At 39.7% G+C, this 23,096-nt stretch overlaps 1 long non-coding RNA gene across 1 annotated transcript in view; it reads left to right on the forward strand.

Annotated features, from left to right (window-relative positions):
- Window positions 1-22,604, forward strand: part of LOC148454347 (uncharacterized) — a 50,500-nt gene extending 27,896 nt beyond the window's left edge. The window contains exon 3 of the long non-coding RNA XR_015874813.1: window positions 22,467-22,604. This is a non-coding gene — a long non-coding RNA (uncharacterized LOC148454347). The remainder of the gene's footprint in view (window positions 1-22,466) is intronic.
- Window positions 22,605-23,096: the final 492 nt, after the last annotated feature.

Below are 23,096 nucleotides of genomic sequence, written 5' to 3' on the forward strand. Positions count from 1 at the left end.
ATCCAGCCAACATGGATTTATACATCTTTAACATCCCAAGGGCAACCATCCAATGAGCTAGGCCCTCCATGTTTCAATAATTATATGTCAAATAAAAGAAGGGACCTGATAAAGTGAAAAGTACCCTATTAATATAAAAAAGGTCCAGTTGGTTGGTTTATTAATAATATAGTTGTTTTATTTTGGAACAATATGTACAGTAATGATTAAATTCTCCCTACAATCAGTATGCATAAAGTGCCAAATGTAATATCCACAATTATTCTCTCATTACACATACTGTATACTGTACACTTCCTTTATTATGCTTAGCATTGAGTCTAATAAAACTTTTGTTCTCATTGGTCAATGAGATGATCTCCAGGACTTTACATACACTTGCAGAGATGGTACATCTTATTGTTAGTTTGACATTGTAAGATTGTTAGTACCAAAAAATTGATAAACATGTAACAAGAAATGATTTAGCAATTTTAGAAATTTGCAATGTTAAATGTCTTAATTCATAAAGCAAAACTAAATATTCTTATAAAAATTATACTGTATTTACTGTATCTGTAAAAGGGTGTTTAAATTTAGCATAACCACATGCTTGTGTCCTATCTGGGTACCTGTTTCTTGTTACAAGTAAAGACATACATTTTTGGAATTTAAAGCTATAAAGCTTCTCAAAATATTTGCAAAAAAGTAATTTCTTACTTTTAATTAAACAATAGTTCACATTTGCACACAATATCCATGCCAATATTACTTACTTTAGGCACTGATTATCTTTTACAAAAAAGAGTATGTATACCTAGATTGATAACAGTTACACATAAAATAAATTATTGGCACAAATCATAGTAACTTATCTAGCACAACTCAGCCTAGAGAAATTGTCAGCAAAGGAATTCTCAACTCCAGTTATATGCCAAGCCCTAAACACAAGGTTGCAGATCAGGAAGACCTGCACAATCAGGCAGACCCCCATCAACAAAAAAGTCCACTGCTGGTTGATCTAGTTCCAAGTTTTAGAACCAAAATGTGATGCTCTTGTTTTGAATGCTCTCCCCTCACAACTCATTAATTAAAACAATAGGAAAAATATTCTGCAGAAGCAAATTCTTGGTCAAGCCCTCTCCATCCCACTCTGCAGGCCTTGAGGTAGTTCATAAAGCATCATCCAAATAAGCCCCAAAATTGCTATAAAAGGCCACTGTTAAACTGTAGAAGAAAATAATCCCAGACTAGGAGATCCCTACTGATTTCAGTGGACAACCTTATTAACTTGTATGGCCTGCATACACCTCCAGTAGCATGCTCTAGTCTCTTACAGAAAACTGCCCATGGGGATCACATAACAAGGTAATTTTCCCAGCTGCTAAAGCAATTGCATCACATAACTTAGTCACTTTATCATATGACAGGTGATAGTAGCATGATTCAGAATCAGTCTCACTAGCACACGCAGGGGGGGTTTCTGAGTACCTAGAAACCCCCCCTGACAGACCAATTTTTTTTTTCAGAGACGGAGACAGCCTTGTCTCCGTCCCTGCACCAGCCGCAGGCAGGCCACCCTCCTTGATCGGATCTGCTCGGGCACTATCTTACAGTCCTCCCAGAGCAGGGAGCATGGGAGAAGGATGATCACTGACACCCAGCAGCCCGGCAGTAACAGTAACGACAGCCTGCATTCCTCACCCTTCACTTCTCCAGAGTCCCCTTCAGCCCGGCAAGCTGACTCGGGAATAATTAACTCCTCGGATGAAGGAAGTACAGAGAGGTGCATGCTGTGTGCTGTGTGTGACAGTGTGTGTGTGTGTGTGTGTGTGTGTGTGTGTGTGTGTTGCTGCTGCTGTATGTGACAGGGTATGTGTGCTGCTGTATGTGACAGGGGAAGGAATGAATGGGGATATAATTGTTTATGTGCTGTCCTGGTCAGAGTCACAGAGAGCCACTATCTCTGTTTATGTGCTGCTGGGGTTAAAATATGTCCTGGGTACCAGCATGGAGCCTGGAGTCTCCACTGTGTGAAGTGACAACAGTGGCAGAATTCCTATCCACACAACATTATCTCCTTCACCCTCTCCAAAAAAACAATCTATTTTGCGGTCATTATTGTCTATGCATGGTATATATATATATATATATATATATATATATATAGTCAGAAATCCACTGCACTCACCACTCCCAGATTTGGGGTGCAAACCTGCACTCACCATTCCTAGGACTGGGGTGCAAGTGGCTTGTGACCACATTGCTTACATAAATAAAAACAGTTTTCTGGTTTTATTTATATATATACAAATATACATATATGTATATTTGTTTTTTGTTTTTTTTAAATCAACCTTTTGGAAACCCCCCTTTAATATTCCTGCGTTTGCCCCTGAGTCTTGATTCTGCAAACAAAACCATAACATAAAATTGCAACCCTGCATAACAGGATGATAAAGCCATACAAACAAACAGGAAGATATCAGGTTAGTGTTCTAACCCATATTTCTGGGTGCCCGCTTAAATGCACCATTGAAGGAAAGTGCTACAAGGCTCTAAGTATGCATGTGATGCCAAAAAAACCCAAGTGTAGACATTTATAAATATAGAAGCCATCCTCCATTCTGAACCCCACAAACTTGAATGAATCAGGGTACAAAGATAACAGACAAAAGGCTACCTCCACATCCAAGTCTCAGCAAGTAGCACCTCACATTGTGCTTAGAGTGTGCAATCTAGGGCCTCTCTCCCTATGTATACTTTACCCAAAGGTGTTCACTGTGCTCAAGGAAGCATCAAAGGATTGATTACCAACCAGGTATAAATCCTCTAGAATTGGAGCATTAACTGAACCATATAGTGGGTAATACAGAAAATGGATTAACACAAAAAAGTAGAATGTGCTGCACTTATTTATAACTCATGCCAATGCAGAGTATCAATAATCAGTAAATCAAATATTGGTAATTAAAATACAAAAAAAATGTAATGAAGAACACACACTGCTGCCTTACACCAAATGTATAGTGCCACTGCCTCAAACCATGCAAATATACTAGAACACAAAGTTAGATGGTGCTGTGTGTTAAATCATAAATATACACTGTAAGTAAGAAACAAGTTACATAAATATAAATATTCATGAAAATACACAATTACACATAAATGTACCTCTTTGATAATTTGGGGAGGTAGTTAAAATCTAGGCTGTTGGGATGTTGGTGCTCAGAAAGCCGGCACCGGAATCCTGACACCTGTCAGAATCCTGGTGCCGGCATCCTGATGGCAAGTAGTGGGGTTAGGGGGAGTTAGGGGTTAGAGTTAGGCACTTGGAGGAAGGTTAGGGTTAGGCACTGGGGGGAGGGTTAGATTTAGGCACTAGGGGGATGTTAGGTTCAGGGTGTGGGGAGGGAGGTTTTTAGTTTAGGGTTAGGATACTTAACAACAGGTGTCAGTATCCTCACCCTGTGGGGATGCAGGCATCAGGATTCTGACCACCAAGATCCAGTGCACCATCATCCTATACCCAACCTGATAATGTGTTATATATATATATATATATATATATATATATATATATATCACAAATTTAAAATAAAATATCTCAATTAAATGAAAATTAGCAGCAATGAAGAAGTATAAAAAATTGAATGGGAACAAACCATAAGCAAATGTAATGAGTAAAAAATTAGACACAATGAAAAAAAAAATCAATCAACATTTAAAGTATTAGTCTGATATCATGAGGAAACCAGTAAACATGTCCTGCACAAATCATCAAACCACTGATCAATCTATCTCAAGAAAAAACAATAAACTTGGTTAGTATAAGTCTTGTGAAAGTAAGTAATCCATTCAATGGTTTTTATAAAGATTCACAAAAGATTTTAGTTAACATCCAATGATATTAACTAATTCATCTTTATAGCCTTGCATATAATGTCAAATACACCAACATACTTGCTATGCAAAGATCCTATCATACATCCTGGGACACAAACCATGCAGCATAGCACAGCAGTCAATCAATGACCCACTGTCACTGTCACAGCCTGCAACAGAGACCCCAGAATCAGACCCTGGCACTTACCTCTCAGGATGCTGCATCACTACTCTCTGGCTCTCCACCGGTCAGTTCTTGCAGGTTTCCTCTTGCCTCTCAATGTGGGTGGTCTCTCCTCCTGCTCTCCGCTGGCCCCTGCATTCTGACTGCTGCCTCAGGTCCGGCATCTCACACATGTGCTCAGCTGCGGTCCTTTGGTCTGTGTGTGCGGCCATCTTGGATTGCCCATGTGGCACTGTCTCTTCCAATAGAATGCTTCTCCCTCAATCTCAGCCAATCAGCAAAATGCACTTCCTATGAAAGGATCTCTACTGCTCTCACAAGTTGCCAGTGCAACAAGCCCTTAGTTTAGCCTCCTCACTTTGCTCCCTAAAAGTAATTACTACCTTCTAGTAATTATTGCTCCAAACGGCTTCTCAGCTACTACAAGCAGTCCGTACTGCCACCATTCATCTTAGGGCTTCTCAGCCGCTCCAAGCAGTCCATACTGCCACCATTCATCTTACGGCTTCTCAGCCGCTCCAAGCAGTCTGTACTGCCACCATTCATCTTACAGCTTCTCAGATGCTCCAAGCAGTCCATACTGACATCATTCATCTTACAGCTTCTCAGCCACACCAAGTAGCTTCCGCGCTACCACCAACTTCCATGTGGCTCTCCAGCCACATCAAGTAGCTTTTGAGCTACCATCTATCTCCATATGGCTACCCAGCTGCACCAAGTAGCTTCTGAGCTATCATCAATCTCCATATGGCAACCCAGTCGCACCAAGTAGCTTCCAAGCTACCATCAATCTCCATACAGCTCTCCAGCTGCATCAAGTAGCTTCTGTGCTATCCACAATCACCATATGGTTATCCAGCCGCTTGAAGTAGCTCTGTGCTACCGCCATTCTTCATACGGCTTCCTAGCTGCACCTCACAGCTCCTGTGCCACCATCACTTTATCAGCCACCATCGGGTCTCAAAGCCATTTCCAAATTCTAGACTGTTAATCTATGGCTACTGCCGCAACATTGGCACAATTCTGTGCTGTCGTCAGCTTTCTACCATCTAACGGCATGCACTCATAATTTCCATTTAGTCCTATTTACTCTTTCATACATAGGAACTTCATCAAACCAATTCTCCTCCAGAGAGCATCTGAGTTGAATAATACAGGTCCAAGACCCAGACCAGGAACACAGTCTCAAAACCCCAAGTCTGTGACACCCACAGGACAACCACCAGCATCCTCACTTCTGCTTCTACTAGTATGCATACTATGGCCCTAAAATACCTTTGCTACCTGACTAACCTGGCAACCTTGATATTTTGGTAACCAGAACCACTAGAGCTAACACTAAATGTGAAGGAATTATTTCCCCTGAAAACATCACAGACAACAAGGAAAAACTCTGGCAACTCACCAGTCCAATTACAAGATGACACCAAGAGCAGATGCAAAACATCATCCTTGAGATTAAACATGTCCTTAGGCCAATCTGTTTTCCAGACTCTGAAAAGTCAAGGGATGATTGGATGCTCCCTTTACAAACAAGGCACTGGGCAAGGCCAGCAAATATTGTGCCTGTTGTGCAGTACCCCCCACAGCAGGAGGAGGAATGACAGGGTTGGGAAATGCTCAACCCAAAAACCGAAACCAGTTGAACTTTCAGTCACTATCCACACTTAAATGTTCTGCAATGCCTGGGGAGATGCATAGCAACCAAACCAGTTGCGGTGGGCAGCACAGTGGTCATGGGCACAAATGTAGTACAAAGAAATCCCTACTTTAGCTGACACATCCACAAAACAGGAAAACCCAGAATCAAAGATATCAAACAAACTCTTGCACCATTCTGGTTGTTCCACTGTGAAAGACTGCACCCCACCCTGTAACTGTTGTCACCACAGGAGCCATTCTAACCATGTGTGGATGAGCACTGGTGTCCATAGCTCTGGACTGCACAGCAAGTGTACAAAATGCTCCCAAATTGGTCCAGATATATCCATATCTAGTCAAAACACAAGGTTTAAGCAACTCAGTGAGAGCAACATGAGTCACAGTGCTGCAAACTCCTTCTCATATTAACAGTACAAATATGTCTGGGCACCATGTTCTGGACTGCTGCACCTAATTCTGCATGGTTACCATGCTATGGTGTGTCCCCACCAAATATAAGGCATGCCAGAGACCCTCAATCCTATGCCTTATGCATGCCTAATCCCATATCGCACATGCCAAGTGGGCAACCTATGATGACAGCTGAGGTCAGGTCAAATGTGCACACACTGTTTGGCACATGTACCAGGCCACTCCCATACAGGAAATGGCCCATAAAGGCAGTCTACAGCTACCTGCTACAAATTAGCTACTGTATCTGCAAATGGATGTCCCTAGGTGGCTCAGTATTGGCTAAGCAGATGTGGTAACCCTAAGCCATTAGTGTAACCCTAAAACAAGGCCCAGACACTTCCTAAAAGTAGAAGGAGGATAAGTGGTTATGACAGGGAATCCTTAAAATGTAAGTATGAGAAAAAGAAACAAGTAGGGAAGAACACAATAGGAGAAAAGGAAAAGATAAATGCTTCAAAAGAAAAGGTGGGAAAAATAAACAAAGTACAGGAAATAAAAGACAGGACAGATATAGGGTAGTATTAAGAAATGACAAAGACAGACTCAAATACAGATACTGATTAAAAGTCAATACAATAACTCATTAAATAAAGAAGAGCAGACACAATGTACTTCCTGACAAATTCAGCACCAAAGATACCTCAAAGAAGGTGCCAACTATATATAAACCTTAATACCCACCCTAACACCTACATACAGCTATAATAGGATATCTAACCTATTAAACCCTCAAAACACAACAGGGATACCCAAACCACCTGCAGCAGACATTAATATAAAAATTTGCTGTAGTCTTTGGGTCTAATGGCTGTCAGCTTTAGCATTGGTTCTCCATTATCCAAACAACAACATTATAAAAAATTATTGTTTAGTTTTGTATGGTGGTGTTGTGCGCTCCTGGGGATTTAGGTTAAAGGGTAGGGACTCCTGCTGCAGCTTTAGACACAGGTGACTATTCCCATTGTCACCAAAATAGAGGTATGTGATAATAGTGCTTGTGTCTAGGTGACAGCACAGCAAGGAGTTAATTAATCAATGTGCAGTGGAGGTGTAATTTGAAATTTGTATTAATCTAAACACAGTATAGAAAAATTAAATAAAATAAAATCGGTTAAAATAATCAAAGCAAATGCATATTGTGATTAAAGTCCATCTATTGCAGTGACCATATAAGTCTGATTGGTATAGAACAGGTACTTCAGTCTCTGCAAGGATAGAAATAAGTACTGGGTAAGTCACAGATATAATTTGCAAATCACAGCTCATCAGCTGGAAATATTATATTGTAGCAAAAGTTCTGGATCTTAGTTTGGCAGTTTGCGATGTTGAATACAATGTATCAAAAAGATGTAGGTGGATACACGTCTCTCCTACCTTGTCTTCCCAAAGTGCTGAGCTGTTCTGAGTATATACTCACCACACGTCCGTGTGGCTATAGTGCTGTGAATGCCACCCAATATCTGACAAAGCCCGCACAAGCACAAGCAGGTGAAATGCGTTGGCCACTCCCCCCATCTCAACTTGCTTCACAGACTCCACTCTTCAGTTTTTTCCGACGGAGATCAGCGTGCACGCTCACTGCCGGAAACACCCGCCAAGCAAGCCTAAACATCTCAAGACGCGAGCGGAGGACAGGAGGGGAAGCTAGAGATCGGGTGGCATTCACAGCACTATAGCCACTCGGACATGTGGTGAGTATATACTCAGAACAGCTCAGGACTTTGGGAAGACAAGGTAGGAGAGACATGTATCCACCTACATCTTTTTGATACATTGTATTCAACATCGGAAACTGCCAAACTAAGATCCGGAACTTTTGCTACAATATAATCTTTCCAGCTGATGAGCTGTGATTTGCAAATTTTATCTGTGACTTACCCAGTACTTATTTCTATCCTGGCATGCCAGAGACTGAAGTATCTGTTCTATACCAATCAGACTTATATGGTCACTGCAATAGATGGACTTTAATCACAATATTTAAACCTATTTTATTTTATTTTATTTGTCTATACTGTGTTTAGATTAATAAATATTTCAAATTACCTCCACTGCACATTGATTCATTAACTCCTTGCTGTGCTGTCACCTAGACACAAACACTATTATTATGAAAAATTATATTTAGCTTTTCCAAAGTCAGGTTTTTCAAGCTTACCTACATTTAGATGCTTCTTGTAAGATCTGTCAGATAGTTTTTCTGTAATCCACTAACAGGGTGCTTATGTTATCCACTAACAAAGAGTTGATATTGATTGTATATGATTATGAATATACAAGTAATTGCCTTAATTCTTGAATTTATACATTTATGCAATCCTAGCAATTATACATTTTCTTTTATTATATACTGTGTACTGTATATCTTATATTATTGTTTCTTCCACTTACATTCATTCCCATAAAAGTATTTATAATTTTGAATGCCTTCCAAACATATTTTTATCATCTGCATGAAGATAATTACTTCAATCCCAGAACATACTTAAATAAATTACTTTCACACCACAAGCAAATAAGGTCATTAACTTGGTAATTAAGTAATTGCCCCTGATGTTATGGGAGATGTGTAAACAAAAGAGCATTCTTTAGTTCAAACAGGTGTCAGAAACTAACAATACACTCTTTGGTGCTTACTTATACAAAACAAATATTTATAGAGAATAAAAAAATTACAACCCATAGGAATTAAGTCCAAATTTTACAAAACAGTGATTTTAAAATTTTATTATACATGTAAAGGCTTACACATGTAAGGCCTGATACTGAGTTGTATTGATCTCTTAGCATCGACACAAATAGAAAGTTTTTGCATGAAGTGCATGCACAGAAAATAATATACGCATAATTACGTATCTCCCTCCTATTCTGAGTTGGATGGAACTTGGCCGGATCTGTCTTTATGTCTAAATGGCATTTTTAGGCAGGAACTGGGTGGTGACAAAGGGATCATATATAAGCACCCTGATTTGTGGGAGATACATGGGAGTGCTGCGGGCTCCAAGCGATTCTGAGATGTGCATATAAGGAAGGGAGGCATAGGGCTGGTGCAAGTACAGATACTAATGGCAACCATTGTGTCAACTAGCTTTAAATCATTGGGTGGCACTGGTTTCTGCTTGCACGTGCACAAACCCACGCATTAGTTGAAAAGTATCTCCCATTAGTATGAGGTAGTAAATCTAGTTTCCACGGCTACATGCAATTACAGTCACTTTGCATTTGACTTAAATTCAGCCCAATAGTGTTAACTTTTCCATGAATGTTGGAGCAAATTTGTCATTTGGCAAGCATGTTTCACTTTTGACCAAAACATCTGTCAAATGTGTATAGATAAATTTCTCTCAATTTTATCCACAATTCACCTCTAGTTTATGTCTTGCCAAAATATAGCTACAATATGGTGCATGATCCTCCCCCTGCACCCAGTGATACCCCTTTTACACCACAGCTAAAACCCAGGTTATTGCAGGGTTAACCTGAGTTGCTGCTAGGTGTAAAAGGGGCAAGTTTTGGATTCTCAGGTCAAGTGACCTACCAATCAAACCTGGGTAGCTTGCAGGCTTTCACACCGGAATGAGCTGTGTAACCTTGCAGTGCAAACTGGTAAACCAGGTTATGCTTACAGCATTGGGACTTCCAGATTTCTTTGCTCTTGGAGATTATGTTATCTCCATCATCTCCAAGCTCCAAGAGAAATGTTCCAGTTCACCCATGTGCAGTGTGAACAGTGCCAATTCGGGAATAACTCAGATCAGAGCCACAGTGGAAAAGGGGTCTGACTTGAGATTTGAAAAACAGTTCCTAATTAAGCCCCCATACATCAGCAATCAATTGTGGCAATTCTGAAATTTGCAGATGATTGTGTAAAAATATCTGCAATGCATGGGGCACACAGATCTCAAATTTCAACCAAAAAGTGATTTGAATTGATAAATCAGGTTGTCCAACATGTTGGAATTCACAGATTGATTGGGGCTGCAGATTGCTAGTGTATGGTAATAATCAGCAGATTTTCAGACTGTTAGTAGTAAAATGATGGGACATTCAAGATTGGCAGATCTGTATTTGCTGAAATTGATCTGCAAATCATTGGAAAAGATCTGTATGTACAGGTGCAGATTGCTAGATTGGGAAATCCTAAAGTCAGGCATCAAATCTTCAAATTGTTCAAGATTGATGATATATGGGGGCCTTTAGATGGAAAAGTTGTTTAACTGCCAGTGGCTTCCCTGTAGTGTGCTGCTGCAGGGCACATCTTCTGTGATGGCCTGGCCAGTACATCTCTGTTTCTCCTCACTAGTAGGAGATGTGGCTGTAAGTAGGTACCCATGCTGTCATGTCTCCTGCAAGGAGCATAACTTCTTAGTGAATTTCTTAGTGAATCATAGCCTTCTTATATACAATGTTATATCATACAAAATTAGAATTGTTGAGACCAATAAAACTTCTTTCTTTAATTTATTTTATTATTTAATATACTATTTGCCTTTCATTTAAACAGGTAGAGAGTGCAAACACTAGATAATTTATATACTTACACACTAAATTATTAACCATATTTCATACCTACATTTCAACAATCATATTTTAAGCAGTGTGTGACCAGACGCCTTAAGGCTAGGCCGGCCCTGGTCACGGGTTAGTGCTGTTGGACTCCCACTCACATCAGTGACCACCTGTCACTGACTCCGCCCACTGCGCCGTGGGCATTTACTGAAGCTGCCACCACCAAGCTCCTTTCAGTGGCGCTTGGAACCACTTTTTACATACAATCAGGCTCCTACCTCAGCACCTGGAACCGCTCTGCTGCATATGCATTGACTAACTGCAGACACACCTCATGTTTGGTGTCAGCTATTCCCACCTGATCCCTCGCAATGGACCAGGTCTGCACAGTAGCTTGGCAGAGGGCTCGAACTTGGAGATGCTGAGCTTTTACCCAGAACAGCAGGAGAATGGAATAGCGTTTTGGCGCAATTCTGTTGGTCGCAGGGTACAGATGTATTCGAAGTAAAGGCAAGATGTTTATTGCTCAGTGGTCTTTAAAAAGACTTGTCCTTCCGGATGAAGGGGTACATAGCATACAAGAAATTTTATCAAGCAGTTCTTCTGCTCAAAGAAGTTACAGGGTTTTACAATTTTACCAAACATGAAGCCTTCTTTTATGCCACTCAAATACACATTACCACAGGGGGTAAGTCCGCCCTGGGTTCCTTCTAGCCAATCAGGCTATCTCACAAAACATAAATAAATATGTCTTACATTTCACAGAAATGAAATCAATTTCCTTGATACCACCCAAAAACATTTGGTTTCCTAAGAACAAACTGAGCTAGCATATACTGTTTCTGAAAATGTAAATATAATGCAAAATCCTATTGCATTCGTCTTTTCGCATGTCTATGACTAAACCAGTTTGGGCTTTCTGAGTCTTAACACCTTCTAAGCTCTTACACAACATAGAAGCTTCCTAAACACAAACAACTTGTCTTTTACAAATTTGCTTGGTATTGTACACAGACACACAATGGCTCCTTAGCCTGCATTTCAAAGGAAATACTTCTTCAGTCAACACCCAACCCTCCACTGCCAGGCTAGGGTAATTATCATATCCATCCCTTGGTGAGGATGTCTAACGTGCAGTTTGTCTCCAAAGGTTAAGACATTTGACATTTCTATAAGTGCATTTAAACCCATTTTGCATACAAAAATATATTAACACATGTCATAGACTATACTACTCCACTTTATACACCAATGCATTGCAGATCCATCTCGGGTTCCCATAGCTTTCACTGCAGAGTAACTCTGTCTTTACTTGTTTTCTATGTTACATGTATTTTCACATGGTGGGAGGAGATGTTTTGTTATTGATCTTTACAATTTGATACTATTATTCCCCTGTGCATTTTTGTCTGTATTTCCCTATATACCCTTGTGTTTTTCCCCTCTCAATCTTGTTCCACCATTTTTCCTGCAGGTGAAGTTTGTACTCTAGGATTGTATTTTGACAGTGGATGGTTGGAAGTTAGTTTCTCTGTGGACGTCTCTGGTAATACCCTTTCTCTGGCAAAGTTAACATTGTTTTCTAATAACATAAAAGACCTAAATATCCATGAACAGAGGTCTCATTAATTATATTTATTACATGTTGATGGGTTTGATGTTATGTTTTTGCAGGAAACACATTTTAAAATGGGTTTCTCTCCAGGTATCCACTCTTGTCACATTCCTCAGGTCTACTTTAATGACTTCTCTGGTGTTAAGGCTCAGGGATTTGCCATATTTTATCTAAATACTGTACCTTAAACTTTCAGATGTTACAGATATACCAATTGGGGATGGTAGAGGGTTACTGGTTAAGGCTACTATAGCTTATCAAAGATTTACATTTGTTAATGTATACTTACCTAATCAAGATTAATCCCATTTTCTCTGCAAATCATTGGAATTAATAGAGACACATATAGAAGGGGTCCTGGTTGTAGGATGAGATTTTAATTGGGCACTTGAATCCCCCTTAGAAACTTCAGCTTGGACCACTAGGACTACATTTAAAGTAGCCAGGAGATTTCACTCAATTCTACTGGATTTTCAATTAGTTGATACCTGGAGACTGCTACACCCTGCAGATAGAGATTTTACATTCTTTTCACTCCCACATAATTCATATTCTTGTATAGATTATTTTGTGTGAGCCATTCATATTTAGATTTACTTTTAGATATGACAATATGACAGATTGTGGGTTCATGCTCCGATTACCCCTGTCTTACATCGCCATCACCCTCCAGCATGTGATTGGCATTGGTGATTCAATGAACAGTTCCTTATGGACCCAACTTGTTAGGCACAATTGGTAGAGATTATTGATGAATATACCTCATTGAACAATACTGTGGATATATCGCCGGTTATGATTTGGGAGGCACATAAGTGTGTTGTTAAGAGCAAGTGTATTCAACTTGGATATTTTCTTAAGAAACAAAAAACTGAGTGCAGAAATGCCCAATTGAAAAAAAAAAAAGTCCTTGAAAAAACTCATAAAAGTGCTTTTGCTCCTGCATATACGTAGAGGTCTAAAATGTTAGGACCTCTTTAAATAGCATGCTCAATGATGGGATCCAACAAACATATCAACGCTGCCACCATAAATACCACAGGTTGAGTAACAAACCAGGGAGGATTTTAGAAAGGGCTCTCAGGGCCCAGAAGTGCCTTACATATATATGTAAAATTAATGACTCTACTGGTGCTATTCATGTTACAGATAGAGCAATTGCTAGGGTCTTCTATAACTATTATTTGGATTTATATAATTTGACATCAAACCATACAGCATTTGAGCAAGCCAATCATGAACTTGCAATTACAAGGTTCCTGGAGGAGGTTGAATTCCCTATTCTCCCTGAGGAAGTTGCACAAGCTTGGATGAATCCTTTACAGAGGGTGAGTTGTTGGATGTTCTTAAATCATCCCTGACAGGTAAGAGCCAGGCACTGATGGCTTTACTTTATCACATTATAAAGCCTTTAAGGAAAAACTGGTTCCTATTATATTAAGGGTGTGTAATGCAGTCTCTCCACTCTCCCCTTTCTTTGATCAGTCTTTTGGTGCCCATATCACTGTCATCGCATAGGAGGTTAAGGACCCTTGTCTTCCAGCCAGCTATAGGCCTATCTCTCTTTTTAAATGTTGTTGTTAAACTATATGCCAAAATTATGGTGAATTGTATTGGACCTCTGCTTTAGAGAGTCATCCACTCTGACCACATTGGTTTTGTCCCAGCTAGAGAGACAAGGGATAACACTACTAAAGTGATTGATTTGATAGCTTACTTACAGAGTAAAATTGTCCCCATGATGCTTCTCTCCACAGATGCCAAGAAGGCTATTGATTGAGTGGATTGGGGTTTCATGGTGGGGGTCTAGGTGAGGTATTTTTCCAGAAGATTATCTCTTTATACCAGGTGCCATCAGCAATGGTCAGAATAAATGGGACATTATCCAACAAGATTGAAATTAATAATGAATCATGCCAGGGTTGTACTCTTTCACCTTTGGTTTTTGTACTATGTATAGAGGCCTCGGTGAGTGCAATTAGAGGTAACCCCAACATTACTGGGTTGAGATTTGGAACCAGGGATCACCACTTGGCCTTTTTTGCTGACGATTTGTTGGTAATTATTACCAACCCAGTGACTTCTCTGCCAAACCTCATGGCTGAATTTGAGCAATTTGGTCAATTGACTAAATTTAAAATTAACTATATGAAAGCCATGACTCTGAATGTTACTGCCATAATGGACACTGTCTCTGCTATGATTGCCTCTTTCCCGTGTTTCTGGCATCCCTCCCATATTAAGTATTTAGGTATACTTATTCCAAAATATCTGAATATGACTATAACCTTAAATCACACACCTCTCCTGGCTAAAATACAGCAGGAATTAACTCCATGGCTTACACAGAGATTTTCATGGTTATGGAGAATAAATATTGTTAAAATTAACATACTTCCTAGGCACCTGTACCGCTTACAGGCAATACCCTTGAAACTCCCCCCTTATTTTTTGGCAGAGGCACAGAAGGTTATCCAAAACCTTGTATGGGGGAAGGAAACCCAGATTTAAGCATATTCATCTTTTTTAGGCAAAAAATGCTGGGTGGCCAGCAATTACCCATGAACTCTGCTTACTATCAGGCTATTGTTTTACACTGGATTTTGGATAGGTCCAGGAGTCCAGGGAGAAAACAGTCGGTAAAATTGGAATCCTCCTTTTACTAATCTTTGTTTTCACAATGTCCTGTGGTGCTCCAAAATTATAAATTCGGATCATCCCACTGTAGGGCCCACTTTATTGTTATTGAAAAAATTGCACCTTAGGCAGGAATTTCTTCGATAATATCTCCTCTAACTTCTATTTTAGATAATCCTCTTTTTTCTCTACGTGCTTCAGGTTGGACTGTATCTTTGTGTAGGGAGGTATTCATTACTAGGCTTAAACATTTGGTTGCTGACTGTGTGTTTAAGTCCTGTTTGGACTTACGTACGTATGCCAGTATTCATGAATGGGATTACTGGTTTTATTTCCAGGTTCACCAGTTTGCCTCCTTTTTGGGAGGAATTGCTCAATTTTGTAAAGACCTTACAACACTTGAAACCATGTGCTCACTCTTCAGACCCCACTCATGTTATCTCATGTATCTCCAATTTCTTATATATGGCCACTTTCCTGATAACCCATTATTTTGTGAAGCTTAGAATGGGGATCTTATAAATTGTGGATATATATATATATATATATATATATATGTTGGGAGAAGGCCCTTCAAATCACTTCTGTATACAATTCGTGGAAACCCAATAGAAGCTTTTTACACAATGATACAGATGTCCGGTGCTATTACATACATTTTTTCCTTCCGTTTCTCCTCTATGTTGGAGATGTGGCAAATATAAAGGTACTCTGATACATATATGTTGGGACTGCCCCTAATATCACCCTTTTGGTCCAATATTATAACATTAGCCTCCAAACTTCTGGGTTACCAGGTTTCCAACATGACCAGAATTTTGGCTACTTTAGTATACAGGCAAGCCTATTTCCCAGTATAGGAAATGACTCTTTAAGCATATAAGTAATGTAGCTGGAGTGGTTGTTCCAGTACGCTGGCACTCAGTGGTAGCTCCCTCAGTGTGGGATTGTAGCCCACAAATCGATTTTTATATAAACATGGAGGATATCTTTTATAGCGCTCTAGAGAAACTCAGATTGTGTTGCAACTTGGCTCAATTGAATTGAGTCATCTCCTTCATATAAAGCTATAGTACTTAGGACTCAGATGTAAACTTATTTCAGGTAGTTCAAGTATAAACTGGCCATTGAAGTTTTACAGTCTTATATTTCACCTTGGTATTTGATCTACCAAACCCTGTACTTTCCTTCCCCCTTCTTCCTTTGTTTTGTTCCCCCACCCTTTTATTTTGAAGTAAACTTATATATGTTGGTAAGTGGGATTGTATATTGGATGTTATTCAATCTGCTCAAATCAAAAGGAAAAAAAATCCTATTACCCTTTATACTTTACCAATGTGATATTGTTATGTAGTTGTCTTTATGTACGCATACATAGAACAACAGGGAATGACAAATCTACATTAATAGATTACCATGTTCAATTTGATGTTTGACATTTGCACTTCTAAATGTAACTGAGTCTGAATCTGAGTAAAAACGGATTCTCCAGAATTCCGAATCCACCCGAGTTTTGTGAATCCGGGGAAATCCGAGTCACGGTTCTAATTTCCTGAGGAGATCTGGGTAAATCTGGGTCACGGTTCTGATCTTTTTGCGGTTCGCATCCGGATTTTAAATCCAAATTTCAGGTTTAGGATTGCATAAATTACATGATTGTAGCTGTTTTAAAACTTTTTATCTATTTTTTATTTAAAAAATCAATATCCAAAACCTAAACACTTGAGGGTGGTTTTCAAAACCAAAACCAGATCCAAAACCTTGAAGGAGATACAGATCCAAAACCAAAACACGGGGTCAGCGCACATCCCTAGTCTGAAGTATAAGAAAATCAATTTGCTCCTAAAATGGCAAACTGCTGCAGAGGAGTACCAGCTACATGGGCAAATTTGGTAAAATATAAATACTACAGTTATTTTATGAATGCACTGGGCCTGATTCTGGGTCACACTTAATGCAAACACATCTCTGGCTGCACACTGCGAACAGAATGAGAAAGAATTGCAAAAAGAGTGCTAATGTGACCTTATACGAACATTGCTATTCATACACATCTTCCATACATGAGAGCAACCATCATTATTATAATTTGCACTTACAACTACTCCATACTAAATGCCGGTGAACAATTAGCAGTGTACATATGTACAACTTAGAATAGCAAACAACTCTGGATACATGCCCATGACACTCCTTGAGATGTTCTCTTATGTGCATTCACATCCTTGCCACCCAGTTACCACCATGAAATATCCTTTTATATGTCAACAGAGAAATTGCTATCTCATGAATACATTTGTAAAAATGTCTGAGCAGCGTACAATGTATGCCATGCACTCAGAAAATCATTAGATGCAAATGTATTCAATCTTCCTGGTCTCTGCTAGTTTCATTCAAGGCTTTCAGGATACCCTTGGTGAGATTCAAGTTTAGTGGTTCACGTGGCAAGGGTTGAGACTTCAGCTTTGATGGATGTAACTGCTTGTCGAGTTTAGTTTAGAGAGAGTCCTTGAAGAAAATGGAGAGCTAAGATATCCTCTTTGGTTGAAGGGACAGGTGAGTGCAAGGGAATGGGTATGAAGTCACAGTGGCTGAATAGCTGCAAGGTGAAATACTGATACCAGAAGCCTGATCATTAGATATCCTGATAGGGGCATGTAAGTATGTAACCCTACCCTTATCCCCCCTAACCTTAAACCTCCCTTGGTGGTGCCTAACCCTAACCTTCCTGGGAGGTTCCTAACCCTTACCCTCCCTCCAGTGGTGCCTAACCCTAACCTTTCCTCCCCATACTCTATACTTAACCCTCCCTGTAGTGGTGCCTAACTTTAACCACCTCCCCCTAGCCTATCCTTAATCCTCCCCAAGGGTGCCTAACCCTAAGAGTCACCAGGGGTGCTTAAACCTAACCCCGCCCATGGGTATGAGCTAACAGTGGCCAGCTTACCATCTTTCAGGAAGCTGTCTGTCGAGATTCTGGCATCAGGATCTAGACAGGCCTCGGCATTTCCATGCCTGTTTTTGGTCCCAAGTTGGGATTTAGATGCTGGCATTTTGACAGATGGCTTCCTGGCCATCGGTCTTTTAACTATATCCTGAGTGTGAGCCATCCTTGTCCATGATGCCTAGAGGAGGGGAGGGACAACCCCTTTGCTGACAAGATTTTGTTTCTCTGGTGAAGTGTTCTGAGGTCACTTCCCCCTTGCCTAGGCATCTTGGTGGTATATTTCTGCCTATGTGGACTCCAGGGATGGGGCCACAGGAGAGAATGGTGCAAATATATATGCCAAGTGAGGGGAAGAGGGAATATGAAATGAGTGGGCAAGAAAAAGTGTACTCATCAGGAGAAGATATTGGGGTAGCAACACCCAGATGATGGAGGGGTGTGCCTTCTAGTGTGACATTATGTTCAGGCAATCAAGGTCTAGCAAAATCAGGGAGAAAAATAATAAGAGCTTAAATATAGCAGGTGAAGGAGACTGAGTAGATTGTGGTTAGAGAGCCCCACAACAGTTAAATGAAAATACAAATAGTGGTCTGAGTGTCTGTTATCATGTATAATTTGGCAACAGGGATAGAGAACAGCACTAACAGGGAGATAGAAAAATGCTGCTGTGGTGTGATGTTAATATAATGAGCAACCAAGAGCGACTGTGTCATATGAATAAAGGAAAATAAACTTATTGAGCAGATTCCCTGATAATGTGAGGAGGAATCTTACAAAATAGAAGAAAAGAAAATACCCATCAAGTTTCTTTATCAAGGGCAAACAGTGTTAGGACTGTAGTAAGAAATAAGGGCAGGTAAGTCAGCTTAATGACCCTGCAATACAATACAGAGAGGCTGTGCCTAGGGAGAAGGGCTAGACACTGAATTGGAGCATACAAGTCCAACAAAGACTCACTACCACAACACAGTCTAGCAGAAGGGTGTGGATTTTCTAAGGTCCCATAGTCAGGGAGCAGTAGATTGACCAGGAGGCACAGGTCACAGTTCAGCCGACAATCACTTTGCTTTAGGAGTACCCTCCGCAAGAGATGCTCTGTCCATCATGACCACCAAGTAGGTGGATGGCTGAGGGGGCTGAAAGCTGGTACTTCCAGACTGGGAACACTATTGTCATGCAGGGGATTGGGCATCTGATCAGAAGTGCAGAACCACACTTTTCAGGTGCTGCAGGATAGTAGAAGATCCAGCAGGGATGGCTGGTGCAGGCAGAGTCATGGCCACTGATATCAGGGTCCCTTTTAAAATCCAGGTCCTGGCTTTCCTGGGAGTGATAGGCTGCAACCTGCAGGGAGACAGGAGGCTCCCCTGGCTCAACAGACTCTACTTCCCAACAAGAGCCTTCTATTGGAGCCAGGTAATTCACTTTAGGGATGGTGAGGAGGTCACAGGGCTGTAGGAATAGGTAGGGTAACAACTAGGGAGGCTAAGGGGGCATGTGCCCCTGGCATCACACTAAATAGGGTACCCCAGCTAGCTGCACATGTAAGTTTGGAGCTGCACACTGGGACCTGCAGGCAGCCACCTGCAGCCCAGCTTGAAAGACACAGCACCTCTGTCTGTCTAATGTAACACCAGTCAAGAGCAAATCAGAGCTTGCAGACTGGCAGCCAGTCAGATGCAGCTGCTGATCAGTGAACTCCAATTGGTTTGCGACAGGCCCCACATTAGAATGACAATGGTGCTGACTGATCCCTGGCATGTGGCATCCCCATACCATCCTGCGCCACCAGAGCTCACCCAAAATGTGGCCTGAACAGGTAAAAAGAGGGAGCTGTCTTACTAGAAGATCCCATTTTAATGTGAAAGTAAATTTTTAATAGTGTTTCATCTTTCAATTCTGAGGAGGCTGCTGCCACTGGGTGACATTACTGTAGCATAATGTGTAAGGGGCCTTACTGTGACATAATGTGTAGTAAGGGGCATTACTGTGGCATAATGTGTTGTAAGGGGCATTATTGTGTGGCATAATGTGATGTAATGGGCATTACTCTGTGGCATAATGTGTTATATGGGGCATTTCTGTGTGGAATAATGTGTTGTAAGGGGCATTACTGTCTCACAAAAACACACATCCTTTTTGTCCTATATGTTGTAATATTTTTTTTGAGGGGGTGGCACCACATTTTTGTCCTGCCCTGGGTAACAAAAATCCTAGTTTTGGCCCTGGAATAGGCTTAATATAGTTGTCAGCCAGGAGCCCTAAGTTAGCACATCTACCTACAATGGCTGCCAGGCCATGCCCCCTAAATTTATTCAATCTTAAAGAAGGAATTTTTGAATAAGAAAATTACTGAGGGAATGTTGTGGAAAACTCACATAAACCAATTTGGTACCTGATAAAATTTATAAAAATGTCCTCAACATTGGGAAGGTCAGTTATATTGGCAGTAGGTTCTGTAACAGGACTTACAATTAAAAATATCAAATCTATTTTCTTCAAATATGTAAGATACTAGATAACTGTTACAAATGTTAAAGAGTATAGTTGTTAAACCAAGTTACAACTTAGCCATCATATGAATGTGCAATATAGTGGTGTCTTCTTTGTTGTAGAGCACTGGTTCTCAAACTTGGTCCTCAGGATCCCAAACAGTTCACATATTCTAGGTCATCTACCAGGTGCATAGGTGTATTAATTTCTCACTGACACATTTTAAAAGATCCACAGGTTTAGCTTATTATTTCACTTGTGATTCTTTCAGGATATATGAAAAACATGCACTGTTTTAAGTTTAAGACATTTGCTGTAGAGGTTTTATAGTATGTTTTTATTCCACACTGCTTTATGTTTAGCAAATAATGCTACTCCCAATATGTTACTTATGTGCATACCCCTCTAATAACTTTTTATGCAAATATATGTTTTAGATGAGGAAACACCTTTGTCAATAGTATAGAATGGGTACTACAGATATGCCCAGCTACATCCTTGCCTGTAGCACAAGTGAATTGTGCCATGCGCGACGTGAGACAGACTTCCGCGTTCAAAGATGCGCATTTGCGTCTCCATAGGATTGAATGGAGATGCACTCCCGCAATCGGGGACACACCATAGGGTATCGTGGCACATAGCGGGATCTACGTGCACGTTTGTGGTGAGATCAGTCACAATGAACTTGGGCACATCTGTAAATATATTCATGACACCATAACATAGTGCTAAGGGGATGAAAATATGTACAATGATATTGTTTGGTATCTTAACACAACAATTAATAATTTTCAGATTCATTTAAGCTATGGAGGGAAGAAGGGGAATTGCTTGGGTACAAATGACCAGTGGCACATGGCCCCAGCAAAACTCATTACAGTCATGGTTGTAGCTCATTCATTGAGCAGCTCTTTCCAAATTAGTTAGCTTCCCTTCTTTACCAGAATTCCTGAGACAAGGGAGCTACAAAAATAAAGCCATCCTGAAGAGATTATGACATAATGAGTTAGTGAAATTTAAGCTATTAATATAAAGACTGCATAGGAGCTTTTATGGATAATGTAGGTCACAGAGGGACATTTTTTGTCATTTTACCATATACTTTAAAGTTACTAACATTTGCATGTAAGCATATCATATGTTGTTTATGATAGCAAACAAAAATAGTGGCTACAAAAACAATTATAAATTAGCACACATGAAGAATAAAGGTAATGGAAAAGTGTATTTTAACTGGAGAAAATTTATTATGAAAATTGTAAGAAGTAGATAGAAAGACAGACAAGTATAGGTTAACAGAACAGTATACATTACCCTGTGTGGCCAACACTATGCCACCAATTACTATTTTGTAGTAGTTAGCATTACTTCCTCACAGAACTGAATTCTTGGGTTCTATTTCTAAAAAAGCCCTAACTGTGTGGAGTTTGCATTTTCTCCCTGTGCTTTTGTGGGTTTTCCTTGGATACTCAAGTTTCCTCCCATTATCCGAGCATATACTTTGCGGTTAATTGGCTAACAACAAAAAATTACCACTATTGTGTACTCTATGTGTGTGTACATACTATATGGTAGGGATTGAATATAGATAGTAAACATTACTGTGGCAGAGACTGATGTAAATGGCCAAATATTTTCTGTAATGCACTGCAGAATATTTATGCACTATTATAAATAACTGTTAATAAATATATAATGACTTATATGTACCCAACAATATGGTCTTTGCCCAGCACTAGTGATACCACAGGAGGTCAATTTGATGAAGGGTGGTGCAGTATGTATAATAATGATTTAGAATGCTGTTGACTGTATTATAGGTTTCCACAATGAAAGCTTTTATTTATCATATCTAGACATTTGTAGTCTTTACAGTTTGCATGTATGACTAAGATGGCATAACAGTAATAATAACTTTGTTAATGTTATGTATTTTATCAGGCTCAGGAACTGTGTGATTTTTTTTAAGTTTTCAATGCAAACTAGCTGTTCGAAACAGTCGAGAGAGTTAGCTGTTTTAATAGTCTTGCTAGAACAGTAGAAGGAAATAAATTATAATCTGAAATTATGTAATTATTATTATTTTTTGCTATTCCCCACAGGCAAATGACATATGGATAAACATTTCTAAGCTAGCACCACAGACAGAGAAATCTGGTGTAGAAGAAGATCATGCAGAAACATATTGTCTTCTCTAGATGATGCAAGAATATTGCTGCAAAACAGTCAACACTGAATTTTGTGCACATAAATTGAATACTTGCTTTGGTGTAATAATATCAACATATAATCATACTGTAGATGTGTGAATTGCATCATATTTACTTAAATGTTAAAAGTAGATAATTTTGATATAAAGGAGAGACTTATTTAGAATCATGGACTTATGAGCTTTTTGTTCCTGATTCTGAATGAATCTGTGTGTGCGTATTTTGCAACAATTCATGATCATGATATTTCAAAGATAGTTCTGGGAATTTACTATGCAAATGGAGTTAACTGAATTATATAAATATATAGATTTTTTTCATAAATAGTTTTTATTGAGAAAAGTACAGATCTGTCAAAATACAGTAAAATGCCACTCAAAGTGTACTAGATACTAGAGATGAGTGGTTTGTTTTGCTGAAAACCGAACACACCCAAACTTTGGGGTTCCAAGTTAAACTCAGTCCCAGCTCCAATCATTTTAGGGCACTGAGTAGAATCAAGACCTTAATCTGGTCTTCTTG

The sequence above is a fragment of the Taudactylus pleione genome, unplaced genomic scaffold, assembly GCF_031769625.1.
Source record: "Taudactylus pleione unplaced genomic scaffold, aTauple2 ptg000998l, whole genome shotgun sequence".
Classification (NCBI taxonomy): Eukaryota; Metazoa; Chordata; class Amphibia; order Anura; family Myobatrachidae; genus Taudactylus; species Taudactylus pleione.